The sequence below is a fragment of the Diadema antillarum genome, unplaced genomic scaffold, assembly GCF_040938485.1.
Source record: "Diadema antillarum isolate AM-2024a unplaced genomic scaffold, OU_Dant_1.0 scf00000197, whole genome shotgun sequence".
NCBI classification, from domain to species: Eukaryota; Metazoa; Echinodermata; class Echinoidea; order Diadematoida; family Diadematidae; genus Diadema; species Diadema antillarum.
In genome coordinates this window covers 3,174,286-3,191,496 of record NW_027271086.1, presented here as the reverse complement: position 1 = coordinate 3,191,496, position 17,211 = coordinate 3,174,286, and the positions used below count along the sequence as shown (strand labels likewise).

At 37.0% G+C, this 17,211-nt stretch overlaps 1 non-coding gene across 1 annotated transcript; it reads left to right on the top strand.

The window, feature by feature from the left end:
- Positions 1-16,355: 16,355 nt before the first annotated feature.
- Positions 16,356-16,428, top strand: Trnat-ggu (transfer RNA threonine (anticodon GGU)). Its single transcript has one exon. It is a non-coding gene; the product is annotated as a tRNA-Thr (tRNA).
- Positions 16,429-17,211: the final 783 nt, after the last annotated feature.

Sequence of the window (17,211 nt, the reverse complement as noted above, 5' to 3'; positions counted from 1 at the left end):
CACAAATGGGCTATGCAATAATCAAAAGGATATGATGAGCAAATGCGTTTTTGCTGAGGGGTAAAAGCAAAAAAAAAAAAGAGGAAAAGATATGCGGTCTGTAACGGACATAGCAATTGAAAAACAAACAAACAAACTACTGCGCTGTAACTTTGGATCATTCACGAGAGTCAGATGATAGATGTGAATAATAGCACGCATTCATAACGATAGAATGTAACTGTATGTACGACCTACAACACGGCATACCTAATTTCTTGTAATCGTTAAATGTACCCAGGTTTTTAGCCAAGGACAGGACACATTTTGATATTTAACACAAAGCCAATGCGTAATTTTGAGAATTGTATTGTAAATGCTTGAATGCGTCTTGTTAGAATGTTTGGTAATTGATAATTTCAGGTGACACCTTGGTAATGGAATACTCATAATGCATTTCATTTCTATCAGTTCTTTGTCTAGCTACCAACGAATGGTTTGTATATCTATAAAGTAACTCTTTGAAATCTTCTGTAGTTTCACAACACGGATTTATCCAAATACTTTTCTGTTCTACCCACCAACTATTATCATTTAGGTTATCTATCCATACAGTCTACTGAACATGCTGAAAGGCATTTCTGTTAAAGAAAACTACCATGGTGCGTGCCAAAAGAACTTACAGTTCGTTGGCAAAAGATTTAATCAATCTCTTCTACATCGTTAAACAAACTTCACACTGTTTTGGTCTTCATTCCTGGGCCTTTACGCAAAATTCAAGACACTATCTAGTCTCTACTGTTAGATGTTACGGATTGCGATGCAGAAAATTATATACATTTTTTCGTTTAGAGCGGCTTCATGAAACCCCACAGCATGCTGCTTCGGTGAGGGACATGTAATGCTAAATTATTTTTTTCGGAGCTTTTGCACTCATAAATGCTCGAAAGAGCACCTTGATGTGGTTAGACAAAGAACGTTACATTTCAAATGTAAATGTAAAAATGTAAATACAAACCACATGTAGCTCGTACATGCTTGATACATAAAGCACTCACAAACAAATTTCTTTTCAAACTCACTCAGGTAAGAGCTAACCGCAGCTTATCAAGTAAATAGGCACAGAATCTTACAATAGTCATGATAGTGACAAGATTTGATATCAGTCAGTATGGTTGAAATGATCCCAAAGGGACAGTCTACACATACATGAGTTACATAAATCTAGATATGGATGGTAAAAAAACAAACAAACAAACAAATGCAAACTATCGTCATCAGTGCTACATAGTTACACTTTTAAAGGAACTTGTCTGACGTGATTTACATCATTATCAACGGCCTCTACCTACGTACATGAAACTTTCTTTTTAAATATTTGCTCGGTAAAAGCTTTCTCTCTCTCTGTCCATGCGCTCTGTAAAACATCTCATACTAGCTCTATTTGACATTTTAGTTAACTTTGTTTTCTGATTTATCCTCAAGTTCTTTGTCAACGTTTTATATTTCAGTAGAAGCGACGTAAGATCGTTATTGTTTGTACTTTACGTGGTCATATTATAGGAACATATTGGGGAGATAGTGGGAAATTACAGGTTTTAACGCTGCTGCTTACATAAATATATCTTCCTCCTCATCAACAAACCCAGAAAATGAACTCAATCATTCAAAACAATCAGAAAATCGAAACAGAGGCATCAGTGATCATTGTTTCTTATTTTATAGTACAAGTAAAATCTGGCCTCTTCATAATAACTTTTCGAGATCATTTGTCATCATGGTCATAGTTTGACTTTGTAGTACCCAATAATTGAAATATAAATTGATTGATCAAGAACCGCAGGTAACAAAAGTGTCCAATGAGAAAAACAATATTTCGCTTTTGTGATTGAGTTCAAATACTTGATACTTTTATTCGACAGACACAGTATTATGTTCAATACACGATTGATGAATAATTGTCGGCCTACCTTAAGACGATTAAAATAAAGACATGGAAATAATGCTTGAGCTCTTCTCATGTGAAGCTGTTCTATGGTTCAAAGGGAAAATAAAATAAAGCAATAGGGAAACTTGAGTCACTTTCAAACTTTTCAAATATGAAAGCGACCTATTTGGTATGAGTTTGATTCCAATCAGTGTTAATACAGTTGTTTATACAGACAGGGTTATTACCATGACACTCAGAGAATATTTGATGACATCTGTGCTTTAGAGTGTGAACGACATATAGATATCTAGAAATTGGAATGCGATTGCAGAAGTGATATTAATTTATTATATCGTATTAAAAAGACAGTATAACTTCTCTTCATTCGAAATCTATACTTGGACAGAACGCAGGACGTTGTTTGTTGTTGTTATAATTTACTGTATATAAACTTTTTGATTATCATCATTTACTGTAGATATATTTTGAATAGAACGGTTTGCTATTATTTTCCAATTCACTGATGTTTCTTCAGCCCTGACGCATTTAACTAATTATTATATCAAGTTGTACCTAAAAAAAATATAATCGTATATTTGTGCTTTCCTAAGGGCAAAAGAAAAATGTATTAAAATCAGACGAAATTGCCTTGCAGTCTTACTTATTGTAGTTATCCCGATTTCTGCCAAAAATTGATAGAAGTGATGTATCGCATCTAATTCCACTCGCTTTGCATGCACATTACATAATTATAGAGTACAATATTGGCACGCATATATTCTCCACTTTATTATGCATTATATTGTTATTATGTGTTATTTTATTGTCTTTCGTCTACTTGAACAAGAATCATTGCAACGATAAAGGTTTCTTAAACCGCTGATGAAAGGTATCTCCAATAATGTGTATGATGATATCATTATTGGCTAGACAAGTCTAAAAAAGAACTACTTTGAAAAAGTCACGAAAAGAGAAACGTTGTCTCACACAATGAACACGTGGATTCGTTTTTGTGTGTATTATTACTTGTTTAAGGTGTGGGTGTTACAATATCTATATGATAATGGCAATTTGAACATAGGTGAGGAGTTCAAAATGCATAGAGTGCAAACTTTATATTCCACATAAAATATGTTCACATATATACGTGAAGACATTGCGCTTTTATTATAACGAAAGAGAGAATCAACTCTAGCTCGCATATCATGATAAAGAGTGTAGATACATGGATGAAAAATACATCGGATGATCTAAACAAGTGCTGCTATACCTTCAATAGCATGTCTTCAGTGCATTCGATTAGTCGAGAAGCAATATCATACCGTTAATACCGAAATTTATATTGAATTAATCCATGCGCAACAAGTAGTCAACAAGTAGCGAGACGAGGGATGGAAAATTCTTAGGAGATTGAAAGCAAAAGTTAAAAATGAAAAGAAAAAAATGTTCAGGGTTTTTTTTTTCGTAGGAAACCTACACGACAGTTATCTTTTTATCAAAGTCCCTGGAAAAAGGCAAATAATCTATAATCATATCTTCACAATCATAGCATCAGCGAGTAATTGTACATGCTGCTCAAAGCACTTTTTTAAGATGGAAAATGTAGCAGCATTATTGACAAAAGGATTCTTGGGGACAACAAATGGCTCCGATTGGTGAGAGAGCTTATGAATATTGATCAGTAGTGGGTTGCATTAATGACTATTCATCGTGGGCTGAGCTGTAGCAAGAATTATCAAGTGCAACAGGCCGGAAAAGATTAGTTTTCTGAATGTATGATCCTCCCCTTCCCCGCTAGATTGGAAGTATGAATTATGATGGAAGAGTTATGTAGGTAAATATTTGATGAAAATCATAATTTTTGAAGCGAATTCTAGAGGACAGGATGTATAATACGTTTCCCCGAGACACCATGAGCTCAGTCGATCCTTCACTACTCTCCCGGCCTCTCTGATTTGACAGTTTACAGCGATATCACAAGTTTTGCTCTTCTTAGAACTTCTATACCAGGTATGATTTACACTTTGCATGGATTTGTGGTTGATGGTGTGCATTTCTGTTTTAATTCTTAATCGCGAACTTTTGGTATCTTTCTATCATCTCAATTGATTATGATTCTAACATGATATACACTCAGCCTAAAAAGGAGGAAAGTAAACACTTTTTCAAGTTTATATTTTACATAGAGTATTTGGCTAGATGTTAATGTATTTTATACCAGATTAACGGTTTTCCTTTTAACCTGGTAGGTCAATAAAAATAAAACTTTACGCATGATTGAACAACTTTGTTTTTCTCTTCAAAGGCACAAAAGTAATAATTTTAGAAATTAACAAGATGTCATTCATGTGTAAGTGCTCTCATGTAACAATAAGAGGAAAAGACCAATTTAACACAATAATAAAACATGACTTGCGTTGCAACAGTCGAAATATGATCTTTATAATATCTTTGAAGCTCAAAACATCAATAAAGGCTAAAATATAGGAGGAAAATGAAGAATCTTCAGTCAAATCCAAATTCAAATGGAATGAGAGGAGACGCAGTATTAACAAGAAATGGTAGGAATTTGAATTGATTTCTCAAACTAGGAAAATTGTAAATAATATTTGGTTCTTGAACTTGTGTCATGAATTCCTCAAAAATTACTAAATCAAAAGAATGAAATACACATACATATTCTGTTCATTAAATCATCATTGTACCCTTACTTCCCATGTCATTATTTTGAAGTTTGAGTTTACAAAAATTCTTATTTTCCTCCTTTAGTTTCCGCTTTTATTTTGTTTAAGGTTATAATTGAGATAAAGAGAACGGAAACTTATTTTTGCTATTTCATTCAGGTCTCATTGTTTAAACTAGTATTTTGTTATCATTCTACCTTGAAGGGCATTTGCAAATGAAAGACATGTCAATTTTTCAAATTTTTACTTTTGTGCCTTTGCGAACAGAAGCTAATGTGTTCACTCATGGGTAGAATTTTACATTATATTGACCAACTGGTTTGATAGCCTATTAAATTACCTTTAATATGGTATATACTACATTGTTTTTCATCAAGATCTGTTATGAAAAATATGAACTAGAAAAAGTGTGAACTTGAACTTGTAGGAAAAGTTCAATTACGATTACTAGCTGCCGAGATTTTCATTTGAAGTAATGAAGAGTCATTTTATGGCTTTATTCGTTCAAAGTGTCATGTTTTATGTCCGATATTCTTCAAAAACTTTATGTGGTGTAAGTACTACGATTTGATAATTTCTAGATAGCTAAATTAGTGGAAATATATTCATACTTTACAGGAAATTACATCATCTGGTGTTAGGTTGCTCCCTTAATTTGCAAATTCTAGCGATTAGTACCTTGTTCACTAACAAGGTGGAATATACATACCTTTGATCGAGAAATTCCTAACTTTACTATGCAGTGGTTAAAAAAAAGAAACTAAGAACGCTTTGGGCACGTTGGGAGCTGACAATCGGTGAATGTCACTTTTCATTTTAAAAAAATACTGGGATTTCTTGAGATTTCTGCTTCTACTTTGTACGTATAGAGCCATGCATTTTCTCAGTCGAAGTTATTCGAACTGTGAAGGACAACATGATATGACGGCTGGTTTCGGAAAATTAATCATGATTTATATCCAATTTCCTTTACATGATTATAGTGAGGACACCATGAACAACGTCTCAAGTAACATCAATGACACTGGAGGAACAGTTCTCAAGGCAACGCTGTCTATCTCTTGGCAAGCAGGTGTCCTATTTTCCATTTCTCTGATCACCGTAATAGTAAACTTGGTGATCCTACTAGCGTTTTACCATGAAAAGAAGTTACGGACATACAACAATTACTACATCATCAACATAACGCTAGCAGATCTGTTGGTTGGTTTGATTTGCATGCCCATCCGTGGGTCGATATTTGCTTTTGAACGCACGTGGATTCTTGGACAAACTTTCTGTCATATTTTCGTAGGCATCCAACTTGTTCTCCCCGGCGTATCGGTTTTTGGGACGGTGGTAATTTGCTTTGACCGTTACATAGCAACCGCATACCCACTCCTTCACTACCGGAAGAAGAGCAAGAAGGTGGCCATAGTTGTCAACGTATTGACCTGGTTGATTCCTTTATCTCTGTGGATGGGTTTGAGCACAATCTGGGACTTGGTTAGTCCCAACATGCGCGTTTCGCCGTCAGGGTTTTGTCATCCAAACTATGCTGAGCATGTTCCATCAATGCTCGTTATCATAGTCCTGCGAGCTGGTATCCCATTTGGCGTGATTTTAGTACTCTCTGTTCAAATCGTCCACCGCGCGAAATCTGCCAGCCGTAAACGAATGGTTGATCATGTATCGTTTGCTACCGAAGTTGAGAAGGAGGGAAAAACAATTTTCAAAGACAGCCATCATATTTCCCTTTCCAGGATCACTGAGGACAAGATTTCTACAAAAGTGAGAACAAATGAAGTGAATCAGGACATTCCTTCCATATATGGTCAAGAAATCATAGCACGGCGGCAAAAAGAGAAGGATCCCTATACAGATCTAGACGTTTCTGGCACTCCAGAGCAAGGAAAGCATTCAGATGGAAAATATGGTTTGGTGCTCGGCTCGCCGCCCGATGGCGCGCATACATTGTCTTGCGCTGTCCCCAAGGATAGATGTAATGCTTTCAGTTCTACCGATGTAAGCCACCGGGTCCCAGTGTCCGTGAACACCGGTGAGAGCAGCTCTGCAACGGCACCTAAGCCCCGGCCAGGTCCTCTTTTAGAGGGAATCACCGCGGCGAAAAGTCAGGGCGAGAAGAGGATCTCAGACGGTAGCAAGGCATTGCGCACTTTGGCTTTTTTAGTCGTCGCTCTCTACTTGACGTGGCTACCGAATACCCTGAATATCATATGCCGCTCCGTAGCGCCGGCCTGGTTCACCAGCCTTCCTTTCGAGGTGCAACTCCGGGAGTCCGGAAGATGGATATCCTACTGCAACAGCACACTGAATCCTCTCGCCTACACTCTAGCCCAACCGCTCCTTAGACAGACCATTAGGAAGTTGTTTGTTAAAGAGTGACAGAGGTCGGCTTTCCAACAATCAAAGGTATACAAGGAGCAAAGGTGTTTTCCTATGACATAATAGCAAATGATTACGCTGTCTGTCACAGACATAACAATTGATTAAAAAAAAAACCCGCATTTTGATTAAGTAAATTATTTTATGAAAGCTTGTACAGTTTCACAGTACAGAAATATCCAACTGTTGCACATTCTTTCCTAGTCATCATTTTGACGTTAATAAAGTGCCAAGTCTATCGGAACGTTTATATAAAACTACCATGGTGCATGCCGAAAGAACTTAAGGTGATCATGCAAGACATGTGCACAAACTTTTCACATCGTGAAAGAAATTCTTTCACTCTTTATTGGTTTTGTTTCCTGAGCGCTTTTAGGAAAAATTAAACACACTGTGAAATTAAACACACTGGGATGCTATCATCTTTCAGATCGGGATGAAGAAATGTATTTACATATTGTTTGGTACGAATTCATGCATCTCTAGTCGGCTGATTTGGTGTGAGAGATTTAATGCTAAATGATTTTAATTCTTTAGAGATTTTGCCCGTATGAAAGATGAAGACTGCACGTTGAAGTGGTTGGCAAATAACATTACACTTCAAAAGACATGTAAATACAAAGCATGTACATGCTGATTAATGGAACACTCACATATATTTTTCTTTTCAGACTCACCAAGGCAAGAAATCACAGCAGCTTAGCACGTAAAGATGCCCCCCCCCCCCAAAAAAAAAAAAAAAAATCTTACAATAGACATGACAGCAGTGTCAGGAGTTGATATCAGTCAGTATAGTTGGAACGGGTGCACGTTACGAGACCGAAACCCACGAGTCATACAGTCCATGACTCATACAGTCCATGAGTCATACAGCTCACAAGTCATACAGCCTACAAGTCATACAGCTCACGAGTCATACAGCCCATGAGTTCGATACTAAGCAAACAAGGCCCTCGAGACCGACACATTAAACCCGTGTTGTATCTGTCGAACTCGTGGGCTGTTTTTACCTTGTGTCAAACTCATGGGCTCTATGACTCGTGAGCTGTATGATTCATGGACCTGTTTTCAACGTCGAACTCGTGAACTGTATGACTCGTGGGTGTCGGTCTCGTGGGATGACCCCGTTGGAACGGTCCAAGAGAGATAGTCTACACGTACAGGAATTTAATAATACCTCCAGATGTACTATAAACGAAAAGAAAAACTAATCACCATCATTTCAATTCACAGTTCAACTGATTTTGTTTTAAATCACACTTTTAAAGGAGCTTGTATATCTTGCATGACGCGATCTACTTTATTTGTGTTACCGGCCAATACCTAGGTATATACATAATATTACTTTTTTTATTTTGGTCAAGATTGCTTGATATCTTTTATTCTGTCTGTCTCTTTCTCTCTCTTCGTGAGGTAATTGAAATAGCTCGCACGAGCTCTTTTTGAATTTAGTACACTTTGTTTTCTAATTTATCCCCAAGCCCTATGAGAATAGGGCAAAGTGAAAGTTTCAGTATAAGCGAGGTATTAGCTGATTATGTGTTTGTCTTGTACATGGTGACAACAAAACACACATGATTTCTTGAATAAGAAGTAGGCATGTAGAGGTTTTAACATTGCGTAGCCCGTTGGCAACTCTGGTGATGCTTAAAATTGGTCTATTTCACATTGTAACCGATCGTAACGGATGAACGAAATAGACATAGTCGCATTTCCTAAGCTTGTTGATAGTATTCATCGAAAAAATTACATTTTGAAGCTAAGTACAAATACTTGCGTGTATAGCTTGCTCCTCATTACGAAACTGAGAAAATACACTTATATGGAATCGGCAAATCGTGTATATAGAGGCATCAGTGACTAGTGTTTCTTCTTTTATAGTACATGAAATAAGTAGCCTCTTCATTATATATTTTCGGGGTCATTCCATTGTTTCATTTTGTAGATCCTATACTGATGAAATATTCAAATTAATGAAGTAGGAACCGTAGGTAACAGGTGTGAAACTCAAGAATGTTTTCTTGCTTTTTGATTGAGTATTAACACTTGATGTTGCTTGGTCTTTGTTTGTTTTTCGACAGCCACAGTTTGTTTCTCAAACTTGATGAATAACTGTACTTTTCAAATACGATGATCCGAATAAAGACATGAAACTATTAGTCAATGCTGGAGTTTCTAGCATGTGAACGTGTACAATGGCTTAAAGGAAAACATGAAGCAATAGGAAAACACGAAACACCTTTCATATTTTTCAACATATAATGAAGGGGGACCTATTTGAGTGTATTTTCTGACATTTTAAAAACGGAATATGAATTTTCAGAAATTGAACATTTGTAATGCAATTTCAAAAGTGATGATAATGTGTTATAATTATTGTATTAAATTCTTACTGTCAGTATGACTTCTCTTCATTCCAGATCTACACTGTGGCTGTTAAATAAATGATAAACTGAATAAACAGGTTTACAAACAAATCGAAATTTACGTATGTTTCTTCTGTCCTGACGTGGTAGCTACTTATTCTATCAAGCTGTACCTAAAAAAGCGATTGCTATTAATTGGAATCCAGCTATCATACATTATTGTTACTTCGTCGAGCAAACCTCAGGAAAGAATTTAGATAGTCAAGAAAGAGTCAGACGATGTTAACATCTTAGTAAACCGGTTATTCATTGATGATACTGATACAAAATTCTAGATTAAAAAAAAAATGCTTCGCAGGAATGAATGATCCCTCATGAATAACGATAGAAGCTATAAACCTGAAGAAAGAACTTCACGAGGACTGAAGAGCATTTGGCGGAATTTTAATTCAAAGTTCGGAGATCCCATCTGATGTTTAATTCTGATCACGAATACTTAAGAAAAAACATGAAAGCACTGTTAATAATGTTCTTGTCCTTATTAAGAAGCTTTGACATTTAAGTCATGTCTGATGTATACAATGAATTCACACACGATGGTGAATTATCAAAGAACCCCGGCTTCCGTCAGGTGTGTTTATGTTTCCTCGGCAGTAGAGGAGGGATTTTAAAGATAATAATGAGCCTAATAATGATGGTAGAATCATCAAAATGTGTAATGCGCACCTCCCCTGCTGTGACAGAACCCAGGTATTAAAGTCATAGGTTTAAATCACACAATACTTATTTGCCTTGGCAGTCTCTATGCAGTAGTTCTTCTTCTTCTTGATTCCTACTATTTATAATGTGTCGTATCGTATCATTTTACACACACATTGCAGGCACATTACATAATCACGGAGTGAAATATTGACAAGTATATTCTCCACTTTTCATGAATGTTATATTTGGTCTGTTTGAACGAGAATCACATTGCAACGTTAAAGGTTTCTTGAACCGCTCATGATATCGGTATCTTCAATCATGTTTATGATATTGCCCAGACAAGTACAAACAAGAACTGCATTATATTCAATCCAGGTTGTATTTCATCACTTATTTTACATCTTGGAATCCAGATTGCTTGCGTCCACGATGGCACGTGCTGTAGTTTTGTTCCTTTTTCTTTTTTCTTTCTTTTTCCCTTCCCAATTATTTTGATGTCAGTTGACATCGGTTCGCTTTATTTTGTTTATATAATTGTTGTCTTGTGTATTTTCTGAGGGTCCCATATCGTACAAGCTCTGCTTCTTAGTGGGACCCTCCACTTCCATCCTCATCATTAGTTGACTTGTATTACACGCTTTATGTATATATTCACAAAGGCATAATTGCGTTTTTTCATCTGCTTCTCATTTTCATATGTACTTTGTCAAATCACATTCTGCAATTATTACAAATATCCTGTACATATGCAATGTATATAATTTCTTTGTTTATTTGATGGAAGTGAAAATAAATCTGAATCTTGAATCTGGAAACAAGAACTGCTTTGAAAACATCAAGAAAAGAAAACCTTTCCTCACACTATCTACCATTGTACATAGTTCCTACCCTCGAGGGCGCAGTATTTTCACTAACGCACTCTCACCTGTGCATTATTTGTATTCAATGACATCTTCAGTGCACTCGATTAGTCAAGCAACAATCATACCTCAATACCGATATTCGTATCGAATTTGCCTCAGTTCATTATTATTGTCACTAAATTTAAAAAAAAGGTGAAAAATTCATAGGAGATTGAAAGCAAAAATTACATGAAAAGTTAAAGAAAAACCGTTCTGCTTTTTTTTTCTCCCAAGGCAACCTACACAAAATTGTTTTGTTTTCGTTTTTATCATAGTCCCTGCAAAAATGGTCGTTAATTTCTTTCTTTCTTTTTTATGAATAGTCTGCGTAATCATAGCATCATTGAGTAATTGTAAATGTTGCTCAAAGCACTTTTTATACATAAAAGTAGCGGCATCACTGACATCAGGATTCTTGGGGACGAGAAATGCGCCGATTGGTGAGAAAGGTTATGAATATTAATCAGTAGTGTGTGATTTTAAACGACTTTTCATCATGGGCTGAGCTGTAGCAAGAATTATTTGCAGAAACGCAACAGGCGGTGGAAAACACTACTTTTCTGAATGTGTGACGTACCCTCCCCTTCAACGGTGGATTGGAAAAACGGAATGTGAGAGAAAAGGTAGGAAGGTAGGCAATTGTTTGATGAAAATCATAATCATTGTTGCGAATTCCTTAGGACTGGATGTTAGAAATACGCTTCCCCGAGACACCATGAGCTCACTCGATGCTTCACTACGCTCCAGACCTCTTTGATTTGACGGTTTACGACCATACTGAAAGGTTTGCTCTTCTAAGGATATCTAAACCTGGTATGACTTGCATGAATATCATTTGCACTCCTTTTTAAATTCTAAATCGTGACATCAAGAAATGCATATTAGAGTGTGGAGATGAATTGGGTATGTTTCTGTGATATCAACAGACTGGTTATAGTATGGAGCATTCAATGACGATTATTAGCTTCGGAAATATTCATTTAAAATGATGAAGATTCATTTTGATCTTTTTGGCATTCCATTTAAAATAGTCATGCTTCCTGTCCAATATTGTTTAATAGCTTCAGATGGTGTTAATACTGCGATTTGATGTTCAGAATCTCTTCATAGCTGTATTAGTGGTATTATATTTTTGATTTACAAGAAATTGTATCGCACGAATTCAAGGTTGTTTCCTTGTTGTAAATTCTACCGACTAGTTCTTCGTTCACAAACAACATTCATATATATACGCTTCTAATAAAAAAGCTTCCTCTTAATCATAAATTGGGTAAAAAACTGCGAACACCCTAGAAGCTGACAATCGATGAATATCACTTTTCTTTAAAAAAAATACTCAGAAAACAAGGACTTCTTCCGATTTTTGCTTCTACTTCTTACATACAGAGTCATATTTCTTACTCCTAAATATCTGAACATTCATAGATTCCATTGAATCCTTACAAAAACATTCGAAAATTGATAGTGATAATGTTATTCTCATTTCATCTAGTGAGGACGCCATGAATAACGTCTCAAGTAATATCGATGCTGCTGGAGGAACAATTCTCAAGTCAACACTCTCTATCTCTTGGCAAGCAGGTGTCTTAATATTCATTTCTCTGACCACCGTGATAGTTAACTTGGTGATCCTACTAGCGTTCTACTCTGAAACGAAATTACGGACGTATAGCAATTACTACATTATTAACATAACGATAGCAGATCTCTTGGTTGGATTAATGTGCATGCCCATCCGTGGGTCGATATTTGCGTTCGATCGCACGTGGATTCTTGGACAAACTTTCTGTCATATTTTTATAGGCATCCAACATGTTCTCCCCGGCGTATCGGTTTTCGGGACGGTAGTGATTTGCTTTGATCGTTACCTAGCAACCGCATACCCACTCCTTCACTACCGGAAGAAGAGCAAGAAGGTGGCCAAAGTTGTCAACGTATTGACCTGGTTGACTCCCTTATCTCTGTGGATGGGTTTGAGCACAATCTGGGACCTGGTTAGTCCCAATATGCGCGTTTCGCCGTCAGGATTTTGTCATCCAAACTATGCTGAGAATGTCGCGTCAATGCTCATCATTGTTGTCCTGCGAGCTGGTATCCCATTTGCAGTGATTTTAGTGCTCTCTGCTCAGATTTTCTCCAGGGCGAAATCTGCCCATCGAAATCGGATGGTGGATCATGTATCGCTTCCTACTACGGCCGGGCAAAGTGGGGAAAACATCCTCAAAGGTAACCAACGAAGTTCTCTTTCCAAGGATACTGAGTACAAGCTTTCTTCAGAATTGGAAACACATCAAGGTAAGAAAATTCCTTTCACACACGGTCAAGATGATATTGTACGACGTCAAAGGCAGAAGATTGGCTTGGATGATATAGAAGTTTGTGGCATTGCTGAGCAAGGAGGACGATCAGAAGAAAAATCTCATTTCAAAACTCACACCGGTTCGTCGTCCCACGGGGTGTATACCTTGTCTCGCTCTGTTCAAACGGACAGACGTAATATGCTCAGTTTTTCTGATGTAGACAACAACAACAGTCTCCAAGTTTCCGAAAACGTCGCTGAGCGCAACTCGGCAATGGCACCAGAGCTGCAACCAGACCCTCCTTCGGATATGGCGGGAATCGCTAGGCCGGCGCTAAGTCAGCGCAAGAAGAGGGCCTCTGACGGTAGTAAAGCGTTGCGCACCTTGGCCTTTTTAGTCGTCGCTCTCTACCTGACATGGCTACCAAATACCTTAATCATTATATTCCGCTCCGCAGCGCCGGCCTGGTTCACCCAGCTTCCCTTTGAGGTGCAACTCCGGGAGTCTGGAAGATGGATATCCTACTGCAACAGCACACTGAATCCTCTCGCCTACACTCTAGCCCAGCCGCTGCTTCGGCATACCATTCAGAAGATGTTTTGTAAAAAATGACACTTTCGAGAGAGTTCGGCTATAACCGTAGCAATCAAATCAAGATGTATGAGAAACAAAGGTGTTTTGAACTATAAATTTTGGTTTGTTTATGATTACGTGAGTATCAAAGTATTTTGATAACAAAACATACAGAAAATAAGCGTAAAGAATGAAATTAAAGTTTCTTTGAAAGAGCTAAGAAAATCCAAAGTATGTATAAAACTTAATGTTTACTCCTTATTAACATAATGGACAAAAATGTAATGAAGGAAAGGCACAGCGTAGTTGTGAATATATATATATATATATATATATATATATATATATATATGATTTAAGAAAACGTTGATACAGGAACGTATGTGAAGGTACCTTAGAAGTATTTTCTCTGATAGGTATCAATTACAGGCTTTTGAAGAAATGTTAGTTCATCACGTCGTTTTCATCACACGGAATTATCCAAACAGTATTCATTTCATCTTATCAACTCTTGTAAGCACAGCTACTAAAACGTTTTTTAAGGTTATGAAGGAGCACAAAGTGGGTATGCAAGTATTCTGTTTGCATTGTGAAGCGATCTTTCCTGTTTGTTGTTTCCTGATGTGGATATCTCATAGAGTTAATAGTTTCGAATTATGGATTCCTATAAGCGAAGTAGGTTGATTTCGTAGAGGATTTACAATTCTATCTAAGATTTTAATTTCTCGCTTATTTTGAGCATATCAAAGCTTGTAACCACATGTTGAGATGGTTGTAAAAGAACGTGAATGCTTTCGAAATAGGTGAAAATGCAAATTTCTTTCATATTAATTTATGAAATGCTCACAAGCTTTTGAGAGTCATCCAGGTACGAATGAAGCGTAGGTAGGAATGAAATTAATTTGGTAACTCGTAAAAAGAAATAAAAGCTGATGTTAAATGTCTCAAAGTAAAAGCACGTCGGAATAGATATCTCTCTTTTCTTTTTAATACACCACGCATGCAAAGCTAAATACTGGCAGATGACAGCTGCAAATCATCTTAGTATGGAAATAATCTAAGAAAAGTGGTAACATATGGATCGTCTACACATACAGGAGTTCATATCTGTAGGTGTCGATGTTAAATAAAAAAAAAAGAAGCTTGCCAGCTTTGCAAACTATAGGAAAATTGCATGTAGTACTACCGTATGTCCAAATAGATAATTATAAAGGTACCATCCGCAATGATAACTTTAAAAAGTGAATCAATCCAAAGACAGTTTCAGGGTATGAAACTATAACTCATTGCCGACATCTAATACAGAAAACCCCATTCGATTTGCTTCAGTGATCAAAGAGAAATGAGAATTTTGTTAAGCATGTCAGGAATGTCTTTCCTCCAAGTTCTGACTATCGCGTCAAGAACATCCAAGTGCTAAACTTGGAAGAATCAGACTCATGACATGCTTTACAACAATCCACATTTCTGTGTGACCGCTTAACCAAATTGAATGGAGTTTCCAGCAAAATAGAGCTAAGATATTATATTTTAAGACCCTGAAATACCATTAAGACAGATTAATCATATTGGGTGTTATGCAAAAATCTACTTGTAATTATTTTTGGGACACACTGTATAACTCATTTCGTGTGTTCCTGATCACCGGACGCCTGTAGGTTCGAATCCTGCTCAAGTATGTCTGCCCATGATTTCTTTTCTTACGGCTACTACTAAAGCATCGATCATTTCAGTGCCTATATGTCGATTTAGGGCAATTTGTCAGTCAGTTGCAATGAAAGCAAATCCACGAAAGAATTTCATCCATTAAAAAGCACAAATATTTGCACATACCAGAACCCGTTCTTTTTCAAAGATAGGACGAGATGCATTTATCTATTGATACATCGGAAAACGAGTAAAGAGGCATTAGCCAAAAAAAAAAATAAATCTTCTTTCATCTTCATCTCTTGATCTTCTCAAGGTCTTTAATTGTTTGTGTTGCGCGGAAGCGTGTTTGTGTGTGTGTTTGTGATATTGTATAGTGTAGTTAATATGCAAATTGATTTTACTGAGAATTGCATGCGAAAGAGTGTGATATGTAAAAAATGCTTTCTTCTTCTTTAAGAATGAGAACGAGCACTTAACATGCTTAATATTTATTGCTTTTATTCGACAGCCACATATGTCGTATATCTGATGAATGAGAAACGATTCCTTTTAACAGAATGATTTGATAGAGAGACATGTAGGTCCTAGATAGGCATAATACTTATTTCAAACGTGTGCGATGGCTTATGCAGAAAATAATATGAAACAATAGGACAACAGTTTTAGGATATTACGAAAGTGATCTCTTGCCCTGCATCGACGTAAATAAGCACTGAATTGATCAGTGTTTTAGTAGTAACCATGATAAACGTCGATACAGGGCAATTTGTCAATCAGTTGCAATGAAAACATCTCGACGGAAGAATTTCATGAATTTGAAAAATCACGCAGTACCCGCTGCATGGTATAAGGATTAGAACGAACACTTGCTGTCGGGCGAAAGCTCGTTGGTCTAGTGGAGATGACGCCTGTCCGGTAATCAGGAGGTCGTGGGTTCGAATCCCACTCGAGTTTGTACGCTCAAGATTTTTGATCATGGCTACTACAGAAGCACTGATCAATTCAGTACTTATTTACGTCGATGCAGGTCAATTTGTCAATCAGTTGCAATGAAAGCATCTCGACGGAAGAATTTCATGAATTTCAAAAAATACCAATCTTGGAAGAAACCATGGACGTAGAGCAGTTTCACACATCTTTGATATTATAACCCTAACATAATCTATATTTTCAAATCACAATATTAATTTCCTTCGATGGAATACCCTGGAGCTGCCTACCTTTCTATTTCCTACCTGACAAAGAGTAAGATCGCTCAAAAACTAACCGAATTATGAACCGTACCAGTGGCGGATCCAGAGGGTGCGCACCAGGCGCAAGCCCCCTCTTTTTTTTTTGTTAAAACAAAAGAAATGAAAGAAAAATGGGGATGGGGGGGGGGGGCTCTTGAGCCCCCATTAATTCTTTTAAGGCGCCTCCCCTTTACGGAATTCCTGGATCCGCCCCTACGTACAGTATCATCCGTATTGTGAGCACTCGTGAGTTTTTTACTGGACATTTATTTTTTGCTCTTGTCAGAGGAGTCGTCTCAAGTTTTAAAGCAATTAATCCTCATACGCTTAAGCTACAAACAGGTGTAAGAGGAAATGCAGTGGACTCTGGGATGCTAGTGGTGAAACAACCCTGAGGGGCAGTCGACTGTATGCTGCACGACATTGTGAAAACCCACGAGTGAGTTCCATCTCCACCTTCGTTATGAAAATAAACCTGTGCATTACAGATGTGTTTGGTTTATAT